The sequence below is a fragment of the Maylandia zebra genome, linkage group LG7 (assembly GCF_041146795.1).
Source record: "Maylandia zebra isolate NMK-2024a linkage group LG7, Mzebra_GT3a, whole genome shotgun sequence".
NCBI classification, from domain to species: domain Eukaryota; kingdom Metazoa; phylum Chordata; class Actinopteri; order Cichliformes; family Cichlidae; genus Maylandia; species Maylandia zebra.
Window position 1 is genome coordinate 8,544,499 of NC_135173.1, and position 22,135 is coordinate 8,566,633.

The 22,135-nt window shown below is 39.9% G+C and overlaps 1 protein-coding gene across 2 annotated transcripts in view; it reads left to right on the plus strand.

The window, feature by feature from the left end:
- Window positions 1-725: 725 nt before the first annotated feature.
- znf469 (zinc finger protein 469) overlaps window positions 726-22,135 on the plus strand; it is a 252,509-nt gene continuing 231,099 nt past the window's right edge. For both annotated transcript variants that reach the window (XM_004563447.5, XM_076885658.1), the window contains exons 1-2: window positions 726-961; window positions 15,190-15,249. The gene's annotated coding sequence lies outside the window, so the exon portion shown is untranslated. The remainder of the gene's footprint in view (window positions 962-15,189; window positions 15,250-22,135) is intronic.

Below are 22,135 nucleotides of genomic sequence, written 5' to 3' on the forward strand. Positions count from 1 at the left end.
TGACAGGGCACAATTAGGGTACAAGGCTGTGTCATATAGATCTAACATTAGAGTTTGTAAAAAAAAAAAAAAAAAGCCTAAATTATATGTTATTATGTTCTTAACATACCTGTTAATTCACTCGAAGTTGGCTTTTATTTTGAAATCCGGTTTCCACATCCATTCCCGTAATACTTTGAATACACAGGGAACGTAAAACAAACTGGAGGCTGGCTTGACTGCAAGTCTCGAATTGGAGGCTGGCTTGACCCAAGTTGTATACTATATGATCAGTCCTACATGCTATTTTACTATTTCACTCTCTCGAGACCCCCCTGATCATTCAAAGACCAGTATGTAGAGTTTTAGAACTTCCAAAAGTCTGACTTCTGTCAGCACGTACAGTTTCATACTTTCAAGACTGCACAAAACCACAATTTTCCTTGATTCAAGTAACCCACACATGTGCGTCTAGAATTAATGTTAATGGGTCACTCAAGAACAATCAATCAAATTTCAGGCACCAGACTGACATTTTTGATGTTGTCAAAAGCCAAAAAGAGTCAAATCTGACCAGAACAGTTTGTAAGGGTTAAAATGGCCACGAGAAGTTCAGGTGCCGTTGGTAAATCACAGAGAGAGAGAGAGAAAAGAAAAGAAAAAAGCCCGCAAGGATTAAGAACCATGTAAAGATTGTTCAGTTTCAAAGACTGGATGGTATTTTATTGAGACAGCATAGGGAACTCCCTGAATCGTGAAAAATAGTCAAACCTTTGAGGAGAAGTGGGTGCCGCAGAGTCCAGCCGAAGCTGCCTGAATGGGAGGTCCTCCTTTAGTTTGGGGACCAGATGTGTGAGAGAGGAGGGGTACAGAGGCAACCAGACAACAGCTACAAAATACTTCCTAGTTTCTCTAAAGAAACTGCATAAGTTGGCAGCTCAGACCTTCGGCTGAACGCACGCATCTGATATCAGCTTCAGAGGTAAGTTAGATAATTCCACGGCCGTTTGTATTGATTACTGAAATGCGCATTACGTCGTTGCCCTGAAGGTGAACCGAGGACGTGATGACGTGAGGGGGTAACTGCTTTTGACAGACCCAGGGTGTATGATGTCTGAGCTGCTTTTCTGCTGTTCTCTTTATGGTAGTTGCTTCTACTTGACCGCCTACATTCATTCAAAAGCAGTAATTCCAAAAACGAGCGCAAATGTTGTGGCGCGTCATAGCACTTTGGCACAGTGTGCAGTCATCAGATACAGACTGTTAACGTCTAGGAGTGCGCAGCAGGTGCGCCATGTCACCTAAAAATAGACAAACAAAGCTGTAATGAGCTTTAACAGCAGTGATTTAAACGCGTTAAAGTGGAGGCAGTTTCGTTGTACTGTCAGTAATCAACTACATATACACAACTGACAAGTTGTTGTTTTTGTAAGTTTTTTTGTTTGTCTTTTTTAAAATACTCGCATAAAAGAGATCACATTTAATGTGATATTAGCATTGTTTTATGTGTGTTTTTGTGCTGTTAGTATGGGTGAGCTGGTTGCAAGAAATCATCAGAGTTGACTCAGAAGCTTTGCCTGTTTTATGAGCTACAGTGCCATAACCATCAAACCTTTCTTGCATATATTAAACGTCTCAGCCGGATTAATTTATTCTGTAAGGTCTGCGGTTCGTTTGAGCAAGTTACTTTAACATTTTTATTAGCACTGAATAGTAAAATTTCATTATGTTAGTTATGGAGGGCCTACTGTTTAACTTAAGCTGCAGGGAACTTAATAAGATCAACATTGCCTCATTCCACGTAACAAGATTTATGGAAAGACTTTCATTCAGCAAACTATTTTTATGGATTAATATGAATAGCCTAGGCTGTTCTATTATATTTGCATCCAGTACAGTGAAAAATCTGGAACGTTGAATCTAATGCTGTGACTCTGGCACTCTTGTGGATCAGGATAAGAAAATTTACACTTTGTGAGTTTTAACATGCCAGAATAATCATCTGTTTCCACAGACATTAGGGACTGAGAGAGGTTGTCTAGTTTGGAAAAAGCCCAACTCTAATCCCATGGGAGAACGCTCATGTGATGAAAGGGAAAACTGAATGTACCCTTTTCATTGAACACAAATGTAAGTACTCTGAGATGACCCGTTTGATTTCCCTTCTCTTATCTTTGTTATGGTTACAAATATGATTATGCCAAAGATGGCATGCAGTACATGGATTTGTCTGGAGCCACAATTGGCTGATGTCTCAGAGCATGATTTTCTTGGGTTCGACTGATTCAAAAGGTCAGGCCAGGAAAACAGGGACTCAGAAGTTTCGGGGACAGTTGAACACCCATCTCTGATCCTTCATCCCACCATCTCTGGTTAAAATCACCCATCAACCCACCACGAGTCCTATAATGTCACTCTGTATGTGTGAGTGTATGTGGCTGGCTCGCATGAATTTACAGTGTGTTAGTGTGTATCCAGGGGCAAGAGTGTTTATGAGGCTTAATAAATTGAGCTACTTGCCTCCTATCCGAGCATTAATGTCGACCAGAAACGTTCCTTTTGGTATTCTGCGGATGTGCTACAAGCTTCGAGCCCAAGGCCGAGTCATTTGTTAGCTTACTTGATCCCAGTTTGCACAAAACAGCTTGCCACCAGAGTCACTAAAAGTTGAGATAAAGGAAAGCCTTGTTCAGTATTTGAACATATTCCAGGCTAGAATGAGCATAGAGATTTCACATTCAAAGATAATGCAGAAATGGAGCGATCAACAGAATCTGCATGTGCTACTTAAGTGTAGAGGGGAGACGAGACAGAGAGGATCTTGGGATAAAAGATTAAGACAGATATGAGTTTTGGGAAAGAGACAGGGAAAAGGAAGAGAACAGCTACACTGCAGCATGTTTTCTATATAAGAAAAATAGTACAATAAGACATCTTACCATAACAAAGCCTACATGTTTACAAGTAATGGCAGATGTTTTCAAAACAGCTGGCAGATGTTTAGTATAGAAATCATCTTGTAATAACTAATGAGCATTACAATTTACGAAGTTCTTACAAGAAGTTATGGTCAGCTACTTAATAGGGGGAGAAAGGGGGAGTAAGAGTTTTAACTTAGACGTAATTATATTTTTCAGATTGGGCTCACCGTAAAAATGTGTCTGTGTTTTAGGGTGGAAATAGAGTGTCTGTGTGGGTTCTCGAGACCATCCAGGTCACGTTAGTCTAGAGCTTGAAGAGAGGACAACTGGATTTATTTAGGAGATTATTTGAGAGTGTTCTAAGGAGTGAGATATTTATTAACGGAGAGAGGCTTGGCCCTCATTTTACAAGTGACCGTGTTTGTTTAAAAGGCTGTTGCATCATGGGCTGTTACTGCATCATGTGTCCATTATGTAAGTGACCCAACAGGCACAATACCAGGGCCCTTGAATTACTTCACTTAGGTGGAATGCATGTTATTATTAACAAGTTTAATGAAAAATAAATTTTTTTTTGACAATATCTAGTTAATATACCATTACAGCTGTGGACAATATTCAAAAATATTCAATATTCAAAATATTCTGTCTTGGCAAGAAAACCTTTGAAGTTTGGTTAATTTCCATGAGAATTATATTAGCTATCCTACTATTATAAAGTAGCCAAATGTTGTGTATTCACTGACAGAGAGTTCTGCGGTATCTTAACTATTCTAGGACTGCACTCTTTGACATAGACCTCAGATGTTATTTCTGGAATCTGCTGGAGCCATTCTCTCAACTCTTATTATCACTGGGAACAGTCTAGACTTCACTTTTCACATATTTTCCAGTTGTTCTTTCATCCTCTTGTACTTGTCAGTCGTCTTATGCTGCTTCTTTTTGATGGTACTATGAGGTACAATTGTCATATATTCTGCTTCTTGTCAACCACCACTATATTTAGATGGCTAGCCAACAGCTGTTTTTGTCGACAGGCTCTTAGCTCTGCTGCTCTTGGTCACTTCTGCATGGGTTTGTTTCCCAGTGGGACTTTGAAGATCCTTATCCATTCATGGCAAGGATGTTTCTGTACTCTATCTGTTATGGCCCGTCTAAGGGTGGCCAGACCACAACATGATCCATCCTCGTCAGACCTCAAGCTGCCACATCACACAATTGGTACGACTCTACAATGATTTATTTACAATATGTTATTTCATTAGCTGGTTATAACTTCAGGGTGCCAAAACAACAAACAAAGTGAGTCTATATTAAGGATTTACCAAACTTACCTAATCAAAATACACAAACAAAAGAAAGCTATAATGAAAATAAAAGGCAGTCCACCCCTACGAACTCTTTGTTGGGATGAGCTGAGGATGAATGAATGGCAGTCCATGGCAGCTTCAACATATGTCATCTCCAGCTAGATAACCAATCCATCTTCTGGATCCACCAATCACGGAGAGGCACCTGCACACTGAGATTTACATGCTGAACAACAACCCTATGACATCAGTCGTAGCACCTCCTTTCACAAGAATTAACATTCCTCTAAATGTTTAATTCAAAAAGCAAGTTCCAAAGATCTAGACAAGGCATCAGCCAACACATTATTCTTACTATTTTTGTAGTTGAGATGAGATGAGATAGCCTTTATTTGTCAGTTGCAGGTCTTTTGCCCAGTTGATCTGCAAGTCTTCCCCTATCCACAGCCCAAATGACTAGTTGCCTGACTTAAAACCTAAACCTAACTTTACTCCAAGTTTGTCTACCATAATTTAATGATTATTGGGACTAGCTAGACTCTCATGAGAAAAACACAATTGCACATTCTCACAGGTTATGTGTCCCGTCCCCCCCCCCCCCCCCCCCCCCCCCCCCCGACCTTTCTAACTTCCAGTAAGGGTTCATCTAAGATAATCAGTCATCAATATGTAGGTCCTCTAAGCTAATCTTCATATGCTAAACCAGTATTAAAATCACACAGCAATAAAGACTAGCACCTAAGTCTTTGGTTTGAGTTGCGCATTTGGAAAAGGAACACTAATGGATTCTGATCGGTAAACGCTCGTACAGGCAGCACACTCAATCCAACGTAAACTTCAAAGTTCTGTGAAGCAAATAACAAGGCAAGAGCCTTGTGATCTATACCTTGTTTATTTTCTTGCAAGAGAACAGCTCCTGCACCAAATGAACTGGCATCAACTTCCAGTTCAAAGAGGCGCTAAACGTTTCTCACGGAGAGGCACCCGCACACTGAAATTTGCATACTGAACAATAACCCTACAACATCAGTCATAACACAGGCATAGTCATGCATCGCAGAATGTTTTCTCACATTACTTTGGTCCATATCCCTTGATAAGTTTGTAAACTTGTAGCTTTTCACAAAGTATGATTTGTTTACCACCAAAGATCTAAAACGCATCCCTAGAAATCATGTGAGAATGTTCAGTTTGCCTATTGGCCAAAGTTGTCTTGGGTGAAGGCAAAGTTTTATGCTCTGGATTAGTGGACAACACTGGAGAATTTACTTCCAATATTCGTATTTATCTAGGCAATTTTGTTCTTTTTATGTCTAATTGCTACAGTTTGTGTACTCTATGTGTCTGTCTTACTCTCCTGCACGCCAAAGCATACCTGGCTTGCAAACTTGCAAACCTCTTTTGATTGGAACTGGATTGAGACTGCCTTCTCCAAAGGGTTCCAAAGGGTTTTTTACAGTGTTTTACATCTCTATAAATGAACTGCATCAAGTGGGAAATTGAAGCAGAGTTTAATTTAAACGTACTAAACAACTCAGGTGTGAAAACACCCTCAGTGTTCATGGCTTTGGTTGGTCTACAGTTGGGAACCTTTTCACACCAAGTGACTGTGCCTCAGAAAGACCGACTAAATTTGATGTTTTTTCAGCTTTTATTTATTTTTTCTCAAAATTTATTTGTATAACATTGTTTATTGGGAACATTTTTTTTTAACTCTAAGTCATTCCCAAAATCTGGTTTTCTTCACTTATTGGTCATGATTAGTACAAAATTGAAAAGAAAACTAGAAACAGATCCTCATTAAATCACTCACAGTCAAGTATATCACATGCTTGGTTTTATTTAGGAACAGAGGAAAGCGGATGTGATGTGGACTTCTTTGCTCAGACTGTTTATTGGCTCAAGTGTTGGTGTTCAGGTCCAATCGGGGGTTTTGTGCATTCTTGATGATTATGGTGGAAGTGGAGGGGCAGGGCGGAGGGGGGTAACTTTCCAACTCTGACAGTTATGTATGCAATCAGTGCTGAACAAGAACCTTTTCATTTTAGGGATGCGCCCTGCCTGAATAGCTCAGCACAGCCGAAGAGAATTAGGTGAATGCTGTTGCACCCAGCTGTGCCTTGGATCAGCAATAGTTTAGTGCAATTACAAAGTAAGAGACAAGATCAGGAAACACCCAAAGGCTGTGCTGTCACTGCTGAGCAACGTGATGAAGTGAGTATGGATGGTAGTGGACCCCAGAAGACCGAGGGATGAATCAAATGTTAACAAGGAGGAATAAAAGAAAAAATGAAAACCAAAAACTTCTGATCTTGCTTTAAAGAACACTTCACATGACATCAGTCATTTCTTGCAAGGAAAAAAGGTGGCACGAGGTCATTGCACAATGACATGCATAATAATGTTTGATCGTCACTGATAATGTTATGATTATCAAAGATCAATGTAGTAACAGTGACATTTTGCAGTGTATGATACAATTAGCACTGAAGTTGTTGGTTTGTGTGTTGGATGGTCATTTGTTATGAAAGTGATTCTCCAGCATCTGGTTCAGCTCTTCATGATCATGTGATCTGTGGGTAAAATAGTTTGGTGCAAGCACACGCACCGACACATCTGTTTTATTCATGTTGTGGGACATTACATTGACTTATATTCATTTCCTGGCATCTTCCCCTATCCACAGCCCAAATGACTAGTTGCCTGACTTAAAACCTAAACCTAACTTTACTCCAAGTTTGTCTACCATAATTTAATGATTATTGGGACTAGCTAGACTCTCATGAGAAAAACACAATTGCACATTCTCACAGGTTATGTGTTTTTTTCCCCCCTGACCTTTCTAACTTCCAGTAAGGGTTCATCTAAGATAATCAGTCATCGATATGTAGGTCCTCTAAGCTAATCTTCATATGCTAAACCAGTATTAAATTAACCAAATTGAATGCACCACATAGAGCCTAGTGTATTTGTCGATCCTTATCCTGCCTTCTTCATCTCTACTTCCCAATAATGCTTTGTACAAATGCACAAAAACCTCAGTGATTAATAGCTTGCTGTTAAAGTTATGATAGATACACCCTGCAGTGAAATCAGGAGGGGATTAATTACACTTTCAGGATGTAATTGCTGGAGTCATTCATTACAATTAGGTCACAAAGCGGTTATTGATGTTGTGTTGAGATCAATTTGCCGTCAGAGATAGCAGATGTGAATTAGAGGAATGAACGAGAAGTGAGCGTTAGTGAACTGGCTCTCTCTTTGCCTTTGAAACATTCCTAGCGACAATCCAGCGAGTGCTACCTGAAGAAATATTGACAGAAACATGACAGTGGATTCCTGAGAATGTGTGCTAGCTGTACTGTCTGTGTATGAGTGCCTGACAGGGGTGCCAGTTTATATTACTCTCCTGTGTCTTTTTACATTATCTTTATATTTTAATATAAAATAATGGCATTATTTGTGAGCTATGTCTTTTGGCTTTCTGTTAGTCAAGTGTGGGATATTGATCTGGGCGGTTAAATAGCACAGGTACACTTCAGGGACAACAATGAGACAATTGTCAGTGCAGGCTTTCAGCTTTAACGAAACTGTTGTAATAAATATTTTGGAATTACAGTCATTTTTCTGCACAACCTCCCGATGTTAGAGGCTCAAAAGTAATAATATAATATAATATAACTTTAAATAAATAAACCTGAAGCCTAAAAAACCACCTGCATTTGAGGATTATGCTTTTCTTGCGCTTTACTGCATTCAACTTCAGTTGCTGCTCATTTGTGGATCTCTTTGTCTTCAGTTCTGTCTTCAGTACCTGAAAAGCTCTGTTCTTCTGAGATGAGGTGACTGACTTGGGTATTGAAGAACATCTAGTTTCTTTGACTTGAGAAGCTAGTAAGCTTTAGGTCATTATTCATTTGTATTCTTTTAACAGCATTTGTTTAAATCTGACTAAAGAGTATAGCCTGATCTTGATGCTTCTATTAGCAGTCACATCATCAAAGGACATTACTGCCCAATCCCCACTGGTATCCCTGCGCCCACCATGTTTGACAGAAAATGTGATACGCGTTGGATCATGAGCTCTTTCTTTCCTTCTCTGTACATTCTACATACAAGTTAATTTTCAGTCCAAATACATTTGATTTGTTTTGCACATTTTTGTAAATCCTCTGTGTTTGTATTCATGAATGCTTCTCTTAGTTGTACAATTTGACAGTGATATGCCTACCTTCTTAAATGTCTTCTTGGCTTAGTTAGATTGTGATGTTAATTTTCTTAACCAAGGAAAGAATTCAGTGGCTTCTGTGGAGTCCCAGGCATTTTGGTGTTGCTGAGCTGGCCAGTGCAGTCCTTCATTTTCAATATCTCTATGGACCACATATTGAGATTTCCAGAGAACAGCTACCGGATTCAAGTTAAGTGCCTGAATCAAATCCAAATCTTTTCCCTGATGAATTTCTCCTGAAATGCCTTGAAACTGACAGTTCATTGTCCAGTTAATTTTGAGCCTCTTGAAAATTTGATACTATGTAAAATAATTTCTGTAATGAAAACATTTGCTACACCCCTTGAATCAAAGGTGAAAATCTGCACTTCCACCACTTCTTTATTATTGATTATTGAAACACCCAAAACACATCTGTTTTTTTGTACAGAGGAAAATTTGAAAACTTTGTGTCATTGCTCAGCAAATTATGGACCTAACTGTAATTATGTAATATAAACGAAGTAAATTGAACGGAGACTCAGTGACTGTTTTTCTAAACTCTTTCACTGTGTCCTGCACCCAAATTCAATATGCTGTTTTGCATACTTGCTTCTAAAACTGTGGGCTTAAGAATTTCTGATGATTGTTTCTATTTTATTGTTTATTATTTGAAGTTGGCAGGTTTGGTTTGGTTGGTTTGGAAGCACATGCATTATGTATTTTATTAGACATTTTGCAGTTTTGCGGAAAATGCAGTAACCGACAGTAATATCAAACAGATTATAGTGCAAACAATGGTGTCATTCTAAAACGAAATCAAAAAATGGGTCTGCTGGATTCTTCATATAGACTCAGAGCAGTCCATGTTTATTAGATTCTAAAAAGCAGCATTTTATCTTTGTTCGTCTTATTCATTGATCTATGTTTTGTTTATAAATTTAGCCACATTACATCATTGTAGAACTGAATTACTGTGTAAACAGTAGTTCTGGATTATATTTAATATTACCGTACAACAGAGGTATTCACATTTATATCTTATGATAAGACATCTGATCTAGGTCATTATTGACTAGGACCTCCACTCCGGGGCTTAAAATCAGAAGTCACTGCTTGTGCTGAGTGATTGCATTTTGATTAGACAGATCTCGGTCATTATTGTTTCAGTTCTGACAGAACTGTTGCTGCGTGTGTGTGTGTGTGTGTGTGTGTGTGTGTGTGTGCGTGCGTGTGTATTAGTTCAATATATCAATTCTGCTCTTTCTGCTATGCATGCTTTCACATTTTAGGCCCACACAGGGCTATAGCATCTGCTGTTGTGTTAGGGGCTCATATGTCTCGAGGAGCTTAAATGGCCTTAGAGTTCCCTGGAATCAGATGAAGATGATGAGGAAGATGATGAGGGGGTTGAGACTGTGAAGGGGGAATAGAGGAACATGCTGGGCAGATTTAGGAGATTTTCGAAGACACATCCATGGGCTTGTTCAGTACTGCTGACAGAAATTTGGACCATGTATGTATAGATCTACTGTAAAAACTGAAACGGAACAAAGAAAAAAAAAACATACATGGAAAAAACCAACCAGCTGCAGAGGATTTTTTAAAATAAGGGATGTTTTGTGTCAACTTAGGTTAGCAACATTAAGTTTGTCCAATTTGGTACTCAGATCTGCTCATGTTCTCATACGGGTGAGTTTGGATCTGGTGATCCCAGGGTGCATAACTGACCATCATTACCACATGTAAGGACAGTGGATCCATATTTTAACACACAAATGCAAAATATAACTTTATAAAATTAGTGCAGTGCAATGGCTGACCATCGTTTCTGACATAAATTAGGTGAATTTTACACTTGCCATGTGTATAAGTGAGCAAATACATTTAGTTCCCTCACTAAAATGTGATTTGTTCCTAATTACTCCAAGCACCATGGTGCAGGGCCATGTCAGCTTACATTCTTTACACCAAATTGTTTCTTTAATTTCTTGGATCATTTCATCAACATCTTGGCAAGACTGGTGCACTTGGCAGTTCTCAGAGTTGGAATGAGTACTTCCAATCCTTGAGAACTAACACCTACGCATACACAGTGGCCTTAGTTACCTTGGATAATTTACGAACGGTTATCTGAAGTGTTTTCAACTTAAGAATTTTGGTTGATTGCACTACATTTTCATAAATGTTGTTCGGAAATATTTCAAATGTAAAATGACTGTTAGAATAACATGTTTGATGTTAGGCTTTCTATGGCGCTTCCAGCCAAAGTACATACATCTCTATGCACGCATTTTCTGTGTTCTCTGAAGGCATTGCAGGTCTCTACTTTCTTCTGCATTTGTGTTTAGCTTCTGGGAAGAATGGATCATTCATTGGTTAGGATCTATTTAATGGCAAGAAGCTCAGGGTCAATTCAGAATAGCGATTCATTGATAATTCTTTAAGACAGGACGTGCTTCATATCCATAATAAACACGAGAGGTTTGGCTGTTCCCAACCAAACTCCCAGGTGGAGTGTACATCTGCCTAAATGATCTATGTCAGGAAAAGCACAGAAGAAGTGGCAAAAACAGCTGTGGGTGTTCTCGAACACACAAGAAAACACAATTTTCCACTGAAAAAGGGGTTGCAGTGTGATACAGTTTATTTAGCTCATCTTTCTGGCTAGCTCTCGTGATGATGGTGGGAAGCCAGAGGCATCAGCGGTGAAGGAAATCCGTAACTTTAGAGAGAAAAAGGAAGATGAGACCTCAGCCTGCCTAAGCCAACTGGGCATTTGACTTTATCTTTTCGTAGTCATTTCTTCTCTGAGTGATAGTAAACAACAAAAAAAGTTAGTATTTTGGCAGGTTAAACAGTTAATCCTGGGAAACTCCTACGTTTTTGACTGGGATCTTGAAGGAGCTGCTGAGAGAATGACTCCATTCCCAGATAACAATGCTTAGCAACCATCTAGCCAGCTAAAATGAGCATGTGAACGCTATCACCAAAGTATGAAGCCAATATCTGATTTCTAGAGCGTGAAACAAACACGCTAGAGCGCTGTCTTTCTGCCTCTATGATTCATTGTAACCTGAGAGACATGTTTGCAATGATTTGATAAGAACAGATTACATCCTCATGTGCAGCCAGTGTTTGTGCCAGTCATTTCTGTCTGTTACTGATACATCTCAGTGTTTGGCCTAGAAAAGGTACACTGTGTACTTCGTGGTCCTTGAAGAAAAAAGTGGGCTTATAGTTAACAGCTTTCCAGTATTACACACTAAGCACAGTCAGCCCACCTTGATTCAATTCTTGTGCATAAAACAGGATAATCCTTCCCCCCCTCCCTCAGTGTAATATCAAAACTATACTGTGGCAGTACAGTTGTCTTGTCATTTCTGTCTGTCACACACTATTCCCAGTAAATTCTATTAGCAGCCATTGTTCTTTGGTATTGTTTGTAAGGTCAGTAAACTGCTAAAACAACAAACACTCTGTTTAGCATGCCTTTGTTGTTTCCTCTTCATCACCTGTTAGTGATCTGCTTTATGTATCTCACGTGTCTCTGAGGCTAATCAGCCCTGGCTATTAGCCCAGAGAACCATATGGTGCTCTAACCCATGTTTGCTAGCCTGCATACAAACCTCTTGTACATTAGACCTAGATGCACACTGTGGCTTTTTTCTGTGTACATATTGCACAGTTTGTATAAGTGTCTCAACTACTGTACTCTAATTGCTCTCAATGACTTCCACATGCGGCTGTGCTCTACAAGTCTAACTTTCGCCACAGGGTTGAGAATAGAATAGCCTTTATTGTCATTGTACAGAGTACAACGAAATTGGAGTGCCACTCCCTTGGTGCAAGTTTCAATAATAAATATAAATGTAAAATATAAAAAGTACAAAAAAAACAATCGTAAGTACTCAAACAATAGTATGTACAATATATACAGGATAGCAGCATTAATATAATGACAGTATGAATAGCAGCATAATATAATGACAGTGACGGTATGGAATAGGTTCAATTGTTTTTGTGCTTATTTACTACGGTGATAGCTCTGGGAAAGAAGCTATCCCTGAATCTGTTTGTCCTGGTTTTATGTGACCTGTACCGTCGGCCTGACGGTAATAGTTCAAACAGTTGGTTGCTGGGGTGAGAGTGGTCCTTGATGATATTGCCAGCTCTGCTGAGGTACCGAGAGTTTGCAGTGACCCCCAGGCTGGGCAGAGAGCAGCCAGTGATCTTCTGGGCTGTGTTGATGACCCTCTGCAGTACTTTCCTGTCTGCAGCTGAGCACCCTGCATACCATGTTGTTATGCCGTACGTTAGGATGCTCTCTATGGTGGCTCTGTAAAATGTCACCAGCAGCCTCTCCTCCAGGTTGTTCCTCCTGAGCACTCTCAGAAAGTGGAGACGCTGCTGGGCCTTTTTAACCACCGCTGTAGTATTTGCAGTCCAGGAGAGGTCATCAGATATCTGCACGCCCAGAAACCTCATGGAGTGTACCCTCTCCACACAGCTCCCGTGAATGTAAAGTGGGGCCGGGTCTGCTCTGCCCTTCCTGAAGTCCAAGATAAGTTCTTTAGTTTTCGTGGTGTTCAGTTGGAGGTTGTTAACTGAACACCACTCAGTCAGTCTGTTGACCTCATCTCTGTAGTCCGACTCATCCCCCCTTGAGATGAGTCCAACCACTGTGGTGTCATCCGCGAACTTTATGATGGTGTTTGAGAGATGGGTAACGGATATACCCGTGACTTCTGTCATGAAAAAGAGAATCACGACTGGGTAGTGTTGTTTTTACTTAGTGTCTAGTCCACAGAGAGGATCAATCTCCATAACTAGCACGTGATATTGCTTAGGAGGAAATTATATAGACTTCTAACTTTATCCTTGACTTTTCAACCATAAAATTTGTCGTATTTATTTCTGAAAAAAAGTGCAGGTCATGCTCGTGTTGCACTTTAACAAAACAGTGCTTAATATAATTTAAGTCCCTCTCGAAAGTGGGGTACAGTAATCATAGTTCCAGTCTGGCAACAAGCTTTGAAAATCAAGTTTTGAAAGTAAAAGTTTTTGGGGTGTTTTTTTTCTCGTTCTTGTTTTGCATCTTTTTTCAAACACCACCAGATATAAATTACAGATTGTCACTATCCAGCTGGGCTGAGTTCAGCTGGAAATAGGACCGCGTGCCAAGCTGTTCTCTAAAATGACTCATTGTCAGCATTTCCACTTTGTGCCGGAGGCTACCAGGAAAACATACTTTCAATGTTCCTCAACCCTAAGCTGATTTTAAAGGACCTAGCATGTTCTCACAAGCAACTGTCTGTGCTGTTCTGGCAGGCCTCTATATCTCAGACTCGTGTTTTATTTAGTTAAGTTTTGCCGAATATTTATTTATTTTATTTAAAGCAAGCTGTAAAATGCTGGCATCCATTGTCATACATATTTTTATTGCTCTGCTGGGTATGTTATTGTCCTGAAGTAAATTTGTGAATAAATGAAAACAGTAATTGGAGACGTTTATAAAAACACATGTTCCTGTGGGCACAGACTCTGGATAAACAGTAAAGCCGCTGTGTTTTCACTGAGTATCATTGTTACCATTGCTTTATGCGCCATTCCAAAATCATTCCTATCTTTTTTGCTTTTATGTTGCTGTTGAACCTGGAGAAATCATATTCCATTAGCTGTTGCTGTGCATGCAGCACACATGAACCTCTTTTGTGTCTTACCAAAAAATATGTGATCCCAGTGTTTGACATTCCGTTTTTACCGCTGCAGTGTTTGGGTTGGGTCGTTCTGTTGTCATTCTTCTGATTGATTAGTATTGTTTGCACTGTTTAGTTTGCCAGGGCTGTTTTTTTTTTCCTTTTCAACAGCTGAAGCAATCCTACTGTTTCATTGTTGGCTTTCTGAAAGAGTTGGAAAACAATGCTGTGACTCTGAAGAGTCACTTTTATTTGGCTCCAGTAAGCATGAGGCTGGCAGGTCAAAAATATGGCCCGCGGACAAAAGCTGGCCTGCCAAGTGTCCAATTAGGGCTGCTGGATAGCTTTGAAATCTTTTCTTGTATTTTGAATTGAAAGGCATTGTGTTGCAAATTAAGAATGGATCACAACATGAGAATGGTTGTTCAGATTGGTAACTTCAACTTTGCCAGAGGTTTGTCATCATTGTCGGTTTTATAGCAGTGTTACTGACTAAGACATTAACCATGGCCCGTCTTAGCAAACTCAAGGAAGGTGGCTATGCCAACAGGCTATGCCAACACATTTCTTTGATTTATGACTGCTGTATTTCTTTGTAATGTCAGTCGACTGATTGAATGTGGAAAAAGTGAGACACATTGTTGAAAACGCACTAATTCCTCTTCAGCATATGTTCTGTAAATGTTTGGCTCATCAAAAGTGAATGTCTTAAACATTTACTTTTACTTCTGTATGTTGAAAGACAGAGTGGGAAATTTGCAGGTGTTTTTTATGTGTTTGCTTGTTTGTTTGTTTCTTAATTGCTTTTTTTAATGGCTTTTCTTATGCAGCCCACATGTGCTCGGAGAGTTTACATGTACTAAAAGGAGTCTGACTTCTGTGCACTAAGCATTTATTTTTCCTGATTTTGTTGGCAACATCCTGTTGTGCGTATTTGTCTTTCATCAAGATCGATGTGTGCCTTAGCTCTTCTGCATGTTCTTTGTGATATATCAGACTTTTTTGGTTCTGATCTGAATCTTATTTTACATAACTCTGTGTATGTAACACACTGTTCCTCTGGTCTCTCACAGGAGGGTGGGACCAAGCAACAGAGAGCTCAAAGAGGTACATCTCCAACAGGAACTCAAACAGTTAAGTGAGAAATTACTTTTGCTGCTGCACGGTGGAACGGTGGTTAGCGCTGTTACTACACAGCAAAAATGAGTTTAATTCCCCATCAGGCCGGGGCCTTTCTGTGTGGAGTTTGCATGTTCTCCCCGTGTTTGCGTGGATTCTACCCGGGTACTCCGGCTTCCTCCCACAGTCCAAAGACATGCAGTTAGTGAGGACAGGTTAATTGATCAGTCTAAATTGGCCATAGGTGTGAATGTGAGCATGAATGTTGTCTGTCTCTGTGTGTTAGCCCTGCGGCAGACTGGCGACCTGTCCAGGGTGTACCCCGCCTCTCGCCCTATGGCAGCTGGGATAGGCTCCAGCAACCCTGAAAAGGATAAGCGGAAGTGAATGGATGGATGAATTAATAGCCAATTATTGTTTTGTAATGCATGTATACCAACTGTATGTGATTGTATGTATCTTTAGTGCCAAATGCCATGTATGTGACCTTCTAATGTTACACAGTATAACATACAGATTCAATTAATGTAAGTATTGTATAATGTATTCAATTTGTCTGTCTTTCATGACCATCCGTGGTAAAAAACAAACAAACAAACAAACACATTAACATCCTTCTGTAAAGGTAAACATTTAATTGCAAAACTTTTAGGCCTTTTACCAGAAATACAAGGTCACAATTTTCAGTGTAGTAGATTTATTTTATAAATGCAGGAAAAAAGCATTCACATAGCATAATATTAAAGGGTGACAAATTTTGCAAATGTTTTTTCTACTTTGTGGAAGATTGTGGCGGTCTTTGACTTGTATTAACAGTAACCCCACTGGATTCCTTCATTGTCAGGCTAAAAATGCCTGATCAAAACTGCTGGATGTACTGTAAGAACTGTCAGTGCTAGCAACACAGTGTTGACAACTGCATGGAATAGGCTTATTTTTAAAGCTTCGTTTTGCATAACACGACCCAGAACGTTCCAGCTGCTTCAAAATGCAACATAAATCTACAATGGGAAGGTGTTAAGACTATTATCAGCACTTTCCCTGAAGTGTCAGTGAGTTCAAACATTGTATATCTTAAGGTTCAGTAGTTAAAAGTCCAGATTTAAGCTACAGTTGTGCTATATATAAGTTCTTTGAGTTGAGGGGTATTAGAAGAGTAAGTACATGCTGAAAAATACTGTGTTCTGCATTTTTTGGTTGCGCTCTTGTCTTGAATGCAAGTCTACTTTTCCAGTGTCACTGGAAAATTATTCGGTTTTGTCAGCAGGAAGCTTCACACAGTGTCGGTGCAACTGTTCTCCAGCTCTCCAGAGCACTCTGTGGAGCAGAGAGTGGTAAAATGTGGAACCACTGGAGCAGAGCATTCCTGGTCATGCAATGGCCTGTGAATCCAGCTCCAGCCACTAGGAGGCAGTGATATAATAGTGATGATTGCTGAAGTTGTTTATATATATATATTGTCTTAGTAAATTTCTAGGTTCTTAGCTCTCAAATATCATGACATACTGATGGTATATTGCTTATTTTAGTAAGTATCTGAAATGTGGGCATGGGTGACTGATCTTTTGTTGAACTTACCGTTGAATATGATTACCCCAATCAGTCTAATCACCCCAAGCAATCTGCTTCTATACTGTAAATTTCTAGCAAGGAGCAGTTGGGTAATCCAGAGGATGTACCACTGAATGCATAACCGATCTAATTAAAATGGAAGAAATCCAACAAAGAGGAACATTTGGTGTGAGATGTGCTTTGTCATTAACCACCTCTGGGCCTCAACACAGTTTATAGAACACATTATTAACAACAGCCCCCAGCTCAGTATAAAGCATCTTGAGAAAATATTTTCCTCACAAGTTATCAAGATTTAGAAAAAAAGATGTGTGTGCAAAAGCATGAACTGTTCTTCCCTGAAGCGAATTAAGGAATTGCTTAATGTCTGTAATTCAGTGCAGAAATCTTTTTAACAGTGAAGCAAAAACACAGAAAATACCTTCCATTATGTATTGTACTTTCCCTACCAGTCAACAGGGCAGCTTTTTAAGACAAGAAAACCCCCACAGATGCTTATTTGAATAACTCAACCATACCTTCAATAAAAAAAGAAGACTTTATTCCTCTCTTAAAAATTAAAGGGAATGGTGATAAATAGGAGCAGTCTGAAGGTGTTTTAATAAATACACAATTTTTTTTAAATGTAATTTATTTTGCTGTGTTCATCACGTGTGTGTGTTCCAAGCTTTTTGCAGTACCGTTGTAGCCCCGAGCCAACAGAATTGCATCTAATTTAGGGCATTACTCTATAAAACATAGTGAATCATAAAAAGCTGCAGGTTGGGTGCAGGATGTAGTTCAGCTGCATTCAGAAAACCCCACAATATGGCACTAAAACACTACTCATGTGAAACAATAAGAAAGTAACGTTTCACTTTTTTGACTTGTGTCTTTGCTTTTTGCTAATGCACACCCTGACCCATTTACTCTACCTCACCTGTTCACAACCGCTCACAAAGCCTCTGATGTTACAACTTTTGTCCAGTAAATTTTTACTTTGATTCTGTGTGATGAGGTTTGGTTAAAGCTGTGCACATTGCTAAGCATGTTTGTGACAGCATTATCAGCCAGGAGATGGACCTTTTAAAGGCTGAAGGGACTTTGGAGGTGAGTTTCACCTCTTTTTCAGTGGATCAAAATCATGATTTAAACACCATATTACAAATGGAACACTTGACATCCACTTACTGATTGTCTCTATTTTTCTGAGTGTACGTGTAATTTTTGTGTGTTAGGTGAGCATGACAGAGCTGTTGCAAAGGTTTGTTAAAGCCAGCATGAGCATATCTTTTTGAGTCTGTCTGAAGGTGGCTATCTGACCTGCGCCCTGCCAGGGCTCAGGCTTCTTTCCTGTAAGAGGATACAGTAATGTTTCACTCTGCTGGGTGCTGATGAAATGTATTTAAACAGATTGATGTGACCTCTAAATCCAAACAGGTTCAAGTGTTCATCAGAAGAAAAGCACACCGCGCACACGTTACCTTACGTTAGGCTGTTAGTGGACCTAATTTTAGATCCACTGTGCGAAAAGAAAATAACTAACCAATGGATGAGTAAAGCCCTGCTTGGCATAACACCTTGGTATTTTCTCGGATTTGTCGTGCTAATGCGTTCAGCATCGTGTCTTTTGTGTGGAGATTAGCTCTCTCCTGCTTATTTTGGGCGAGGCTGAACATGTTGTTTGGACAGGTCTGCGTTGTACTTTAGCCACGATGAACCTCTGCCAGTATCGGCTCTCATTCACTGACAGACTGTGGAAACTATATTACGCTGTGACTGATGCATATCTCTTTCCATGTGCGCGTGTGTGCATTTGTTTATAGATATATTGTTAAGTTCAAATACTGTTTGGAATATTATGATTCATCACTGGATGAGCTTGTCTGTGCAGATGTGTTATTGGAAACAGTTTGCATTAGTTACACAGAAAAATATCCTTCCAGAGATTAAATACCATCTGTGGTGAATGCGCTGCATGCCCTTGTAGGTCAGTGGAACGGTGCACAGAAATGGCAGGTGTTTGGAGAGCTTGTATCAAAATATTTCCCCATAGCTGTGTTTGCGTGTGCCTGCTGTCTGTTGTCTTTCTCTGGTTGTCTCTTTGTGCGTGTGTGGACCACCCAAAGCCTTTGAGGTCATAACAATAACAGGTCCACTTCCTTCCAATGATATTGCGGGGCTCGTACAAGGGCTAGACACTATCAGTTCACATCGCAGCAGCCCGACTGTTTGGTGGTCTTGTCAAAGCTGTGCATAAGTTATTCCCACTCTCAGTGTTTTTTTAATCTACATTTGCAGATTCCTAAATATACAGTCACAGACTTGTATTTAGTTCGAGGAAGTCTGGGGATCTTGAAAAGCACCAACATAGCTCAGTGTGCTAATTGCCTCAGTGTGAGATGTGTCAGCCTGATGTTGCAATTAGCTTCTTTTTAAAAAAAAAGCCTCTTCTGCAAGTCTTCTCTTACTGTTTACGAATGTTTCTCTACTTTTCTTTTTTTGCCCCTTGACTTCCGTGTAAACAAATTCCTCTGGTTAGACAGCACTTTCATTTTTGTGATTCTTCATTCTGTCATTCTCTCACCTCCCGGTGAGCGAAAATACGCTGTGGTAATTAATATGATAATGTGAGCAGCGGTTTAATTTTTTCCAGCCATCACTGCAAGCCATGTTAAATTGAGGGCTATGTGAGGTTTCAGCTGGAAACACTGAGGAGAGGCCTAGTACAGTATGTCTCTGTCAGTCTTTGGCCAGTTAAAGAGGGGAAATAATATTTGTTTTTTGGCAAGAAGAAAACTTTGCCCAGGGTCCCAGCTATTCTTATTTGCCCTGATAACTGTGTGAAATGTTAGACTTGCACACCTCAGTGCGGTGTTGCTTACTGTGCATGCATTTCAAACAGTGTTTCAGTTCAGTCTCAAAGACAATTGTGCTTTGTCTCACTTTTCCCCACCGAGCTGCAAAATCAACCCAGACACGTGCGGTGCACATTGTTTTGGAACCTAAGAATCTATATGGTAGCTTTACTGTGATTTATTATACCGCCGTGTTTAGTGTCATAATCAAGTCTGCTAATGTGTTTAATCAAAAGGAAATTCCTTCACTGAGCTTTTAAAAGTATAAAACACTTATAGGCTGTTTATATGCAAGAAGTTGATTTATGGTGTTAAATGACAGTGGAGCAATCGTTGTGGTTAAACAAGGGTGCAGCGTACTGCTCAGATGCCCAGGGCTGCCAGTCCCCCAGTCTGTCTAGACGGTTTAAACACTAGGCTTTATAGACCTGCTGCCTGGCAATCACTGATGATTCTTTTTGTGGGATATGAGAGACTGGGTCAGTTAAAATGATTGACAGCTAGTGGCTTTCTTTGTGTGTATTTGATGGGAGAATGCTGTGCATGATCTGAAGCAGTGGCTTCATCATTTGGTGGGTGACATAAAGCCTTTGAGGAGAAAAGGGCTCCACCTGCACGAGCTGTTATGAAATGATCAACACAAATGCTCCTCATAAATGTCATGTGGATGCCATTTATCCCTGCTGAGAAGAAGTACCTTTCCCACAGCCAACAATAATATCCATAATACAGCTGGGGAGTCACGTTGGTTTCAAGGCAGATGGCAAATGCCCTGCCACTCTCTCTGTGCTGTAAACTGTGGATAGTGATGGTAATTATTCTTGTTGTTATCAGTGGATTTGGAGTTGCTGTAACCTCAGATTGGGGCCAGTTTCCCTCGAGTGTATTAAAACCCCTTCACAACACTGGCGCTGGATGACATGTATCCACTTTATTACACAGCCTGAATTACTCACACAAATGCTGATTTCACTATCAGTGTTAATTTCCCTCAAAGGTTCTGAACAAACCTGTAGTTTGTGAATACAGTTGTATTGTACTTGGAATCTCGTTTTTATGTGGCTCAAGTTGATATTAATTATCGTTAAAATGATCTTTTATCCCACGCAAGATCATATTTTCTGTGTGCTTGTGCATTTTTTGACTGTTGTACATTGGCTTGTTGCATACGGGGAAGATAATCATTGACAAAAAATTGCTTTAGACAGACTTAGGAAGTGAAATACAAAAAGAGTTTGCCCAGTTTGTGATGAATGGCACTATTTGTATCCGTCTTGAGAGAGGGTTTTAATTGCCAGTGAATGGAATCTGTCTGTGTCTGATTAAAGCAAGATGCTGAAGCACAAGATGGCTGTTTGCAATGTGGTGTCTATTTTGAATTATCTTTATGCACAGCTACTTCTGTTGAATACTCAAACTGCTCTTTGTCCCAGCTGTTGTTATATGCCAAGAAAATTCTTTGATTAATCGACAGCACAAAGCCAAGAATGTGCCATATCGAATGACTGTCTGAGCAATAGTTCTGAGATCAGTGCCAGAGATTAGCCATGCTGCCAGAAGGCACCCAAAACAGTTCTGCAACTGCTGGGATGTAAACTGCCTATGTCTCTCTGCAGTCGTGCCTCCAAGAAACCGAGTCATTCACCGTCTGTGCGGAAAGACCTATCAGAGTTCAGGATCAGTTTCAGAAAAATCTCCTTTCCTGTATCCTTTTCCCGGGTGCTTTGAGTGCCAACCTCACTCTCACTAGACAGATGGGAAGAGGAAGTGAGAGCTGAATGAGCAATGCAGTGTGTGTAAAGAGGATGTGGGCCATTGCTATATTTTGGTTTATTAGTGTAAAGCTGGAACAGATGAGACAATAGTGTGATTTTTCATCAGCTTGCAGGTTAATTGCACACTGCTTTGCTTTCATTAAAAGCCTGTAGGGCTCAGAGTTGGCAGCCTCTACAGGTTTTCGATGTTGCTTGGCATAAATAGTAAAACCACATGTTTGTCTCCAGTTAATGGAGATTAACCTGACAGTTGTATTCACAAGGACAGTGAGCACTTGAGGATTCACATACCTCCACAATAACAGCTGTGCTAATCCAACTGCACCCAGTCTGCCAGTTTTTATTTGTGTGGGGTTTTAATATATTTATTCTTATGTTAGATTGTCCTGCATGAAACTCGAAGAAAAAAAAATACTGAGTAATATGTCTTGCGTCCACAAGGGGGTAGACATTCGGCACACATGGTGTTCTCTTCCGTGCCATAGACTTGCTTGGATCAATTCTAACCAAGTGACCGGGGACACACAAAATCTTATCTGAGGGTATTTTAGCTGGCTCTTGTTGTGTTCTGCTTTCATTCCCGCCTCAGCTCTGACAGAAAAGCAAGATTCACACACAAAATGTACCCATTTTCATTCTTAAACTGCACTTCATCTTAACACAGTGTGAAAGAAAAGACTTAAAACTCATGAGGATCCAGCAGTTAACTGTGAAGA